This window comes from Anabrus simplex, chromosome 1, assembly GCF_040414725.1.
Source record: "Anabrus simplex isolate iqAnaSimp1 chromosome 1, ASM4041472v1, whole genome shotgun sequence".
NCBI classification, from domain to species: Eukaryota; Metazoa; Arthropoda; class Insecta; order Orthoptera; family Tettigoniidae; genus Anabrus; species Anabrus simplex.
The window spans coordinates 176,331,061-176,334,721 of NC_090265.1; positions in this window are offsets into that span (position 1 = coordinate 176,331,061).

The window sequence follows — 3,661 nt, forward strand, 5'->3', positions numbered from 1 at the left end:
TGTTGCATTTGCTCTGTCAGTCAGTGTAAATGAATCTTTGCATCTTTCTATGTATGTCTGTAAATGACACATCTTCTCCCAAACAACTCGAGCAAAATCAAAGAAATTTGGTACACTCATAACTTACTATCTGGAGACGAGCACTGTGGGGGAAAGCCATCCCTAGCACTTTTAGGGGTGGGGTTCAGGGGGTTTATATATAAAATTAATAGAAAATTGTGTTGAATACATAGTTTCCGGGTTCGCTGGCATGAATAGTGATACGCCGGATATTTTAAAAGTCCAAGTCAGCCCCCTTCGTGAAGGGGGCGAGGGAGAGTGATATATAAAAATAAACGATAATAGCGTCGAATCCATTGATTTTGGGATCGCTGAGATGAATAGTAACACTCCAGAAATTTGTAAAGTCCAACATCAGCCCCCTTTGGAGTGGGGGTCCGAGGGGGAGTGATATATAAAAATAATCCAAAACAGTGACGAATCTATAGATTTCGCGATCGCTGATGTGAAAAGTGACATTCCGGAATTTTTTAAGTCGAGCTTCAGCCTCCTTTTGGGTGGGGGGCGAGGTGTTAATGATATGTGAAAACAATCGAAAATAGTGTCGAATCCATACTTTTCGAGCTTACTGAGATGAAATTCAGGATATTTTTAAAGTAGAAGTTCGGCCCGCTTTCGGGTGGTAGGCGTACAAATATTACCTACTATCTGGAAAATATACTGTGGGGGCAAGACGACCCTAGAACCCCTAGGGAAGGGGTCATATATAACCTATATTAATAAATGGAAGTCAGTTTGGAACGATCAATATACGTAGTACACTACTGTATATATAAGTTAAGGTATACAAATTAAAATTGACGTGAATTAATGACGCAGTTCCATGCATCCTAGAAACTTGAAACTTGGTACCAGAGAAGCTGATGACTTCAGGATCCCTAGAAAAATAGAACATTTTCAAAATACTCTGAGGGGCCTCGCTGGGAGTCTCAAATTTGGGGCTCATCATAAGAACGCATTCGGATATATTTATCCTAAACGATAACCTATATGTTTCATGGGTTTAAAAGTTTCCTGAAATTCCTAATGTTTGATCGCCCCCCCCCCCCATATCAAGATGGCGGCATAATATGCCGGACGGGCTAGAAAATTGAAACTTAGCTAAATTATAGCTTTAAGCAATCTCATAGATGCCATCAGAAGAAGGCGACTGGCTTTTTACGGACACCTATCCAGAATGGACTCAAATAGATTATCTCATAGGATCTTCAAGGCTGCTAACAAGGGCAAAGCTACTGGGTTCGTGTGGATGAAGCAAGTGGAGAAGGACCTTTCGGAACTCCACATAAATCAAAACGACATAGCTGATCGGAGTAACTATCATACAACTCTTAAAACTAAATCCTTTGTAACATCCCTCACAGAAGTTACCCACAGACCAAAAGACGAGACCAGGAAATGGTCTGAGGAACGTAAGATTGAATTTAGCCGGAAAATGAAGGACTACTGGGCCATCAGGAAAGCTCGAGGTACCAACAAGAAAATAGCTGCCAAACCAGCCGCTAAGAACACCAATTATGGCAAACAACGACGATGACTTCAAGAAACAGCTAAAACACAAGCACCGTGGTCCATAGATGGCCCTAACGAATTAATAATAATATAGCTTTAAGCCCGTAACCGAAGAAAAATTACGAGATGTTTAAAATGTTTAGTTTTTACCCCAAAAAATATTGAAATTTGGAGGCAATTTTAAAGACGGTGCAGACCTTCCTTTTGAGGTATTTGGTGGCTAAAGGGTAAGTCGTATCACAACACGGATGGCACATTCTCCCTTGAATTTGGAGTGATCTACAACTTTGGTCCTATGACTTTTTGTCGAATCTCTATCCCTTATACTTTAAATTTGACTGTATTTCTGGATTGTACGTATGTTTTGCACTTTTTACACGTATAATTGGTAGTTTTTTCACTTACCCGAAAGATAGGATCATCAGCTTCTACGTGAACCTTGGCCCACGCAGTAGCTATATGTATACCAAATTCTATGTGTGTAGCTGTCATATATGTGTCCGAAAAGAAATTTACTGTGAGAAAATCTTACCAAAATTTCACCGTATTCAACCTTTCTAACTTAATCTTACCAACAAATAGATGAGATACGAGAACATATCATAGGACCAGCCATTTAGACTGTTATATATGGCGTCTTATCTTGTCTTGTCGATATGTTGTACCTTTTAGAGCATTTAATCTTCAAATGAAAGTAAAAATGCACTTATTTTCGTATGTCGATCTATATTTATTATTTATTCATTGAAGTCGATTTGTAACGATCCAGAAAAGGTTTGCGTGCCCTTGTAATTAATACTGTACAAATAGACAATGACTCTCAACAGGAGGGCGTGCCATTGTAATCAGTGCTCCCTACATCGACTTTAATTGGCAGTATGAATGGGGTCTTTCTCCAACTCCCGTGTGCCATTATAATTATTTTCCTTCTCGATTTGACTGGCAAAAGGCTAGGGAACATGCATTTTTTCAAAACTCCATCACCCGATTTTGTTTGGTAGTAGGCTAGGGTGCTCGCCAGTATAAACAAATTTACACTCTAAAATGTGGTTGACGTGAGGCATAGTGGCCTGCTATTATAATGGAAACTCAAAATCTCGGTGTGAGTGGCAGTAAGCTGTCTGGCATTAGGATAAGGGGCCTGTCATTAAATTGATAACAGCACAACTGTATTTTGACTGGCTGTAGGGAAGGTGCCTGTCATTACAACAAAAATTCCTCGATTGTTACCTGTTTGGTAGTAGGAAATGGAGCCTGTCATTGTAACGAAACTCCCCAAATATATTGTGACCGCGCAGCAGGCAATGGGGCCCACAATTATAATGAAAATTCCCAAATCGATTGCGAATCGCAGTAGGTAAGTGGACATGCCATTATCGTTATAACTCCGCAACTCGCTCCTTACACTAGAAGCAACGTATGTGGACCTCCCTATGCTATTTCTCGGATAATGCTGTGAGACATTGAATTAAAAAAGATCTTATTCACTGCATGTACAGTAGGCTAATTTACTTAGATATCTGTATACAATATAGACTACCGTAGCGAAGCACGGGTACATTTGCTAGTATAAAATATGTATAAGCATCTCTGTCCAGCTTCATGGCTAAATGGTTAGTGTGCTGGCCGTTGGTCACAGGGGTCCCGGGTTCGATTCCCGACAGGGTCGGGAATTTTAACCCTAATTGGTTAATTCCGCTGGCATGTGGGCTGGGTGTATGTGTCATCTTAATCATCATTTCATCCTCATCACGACGCTCAGGTCGCTTACGGGAGTCAAATCCAAAAACCTGCATCTGGCGATCTGCACGTGTCTTCAGACACTCCCGGCACTAAAGGCCATATGCATTTTTTTCTTAGCATCTCTCTTCAATATTATATCTAAATTTATTCCCTATAACATCAAAATGAAATAATAGGCCCTTTTTAATATGGAATACACTTGTTTTTCTTCTTCTTCTTCTTCTACTACCGCTTTTCACGTATGTGCAGGATCGCGGATGATACCTATATTGTACATGTTGGTTTGGCCCAGTTTTACAGCAGGATGCCCTTCTTGACGCCAACCTTATATGGGTGGGTGTAATGA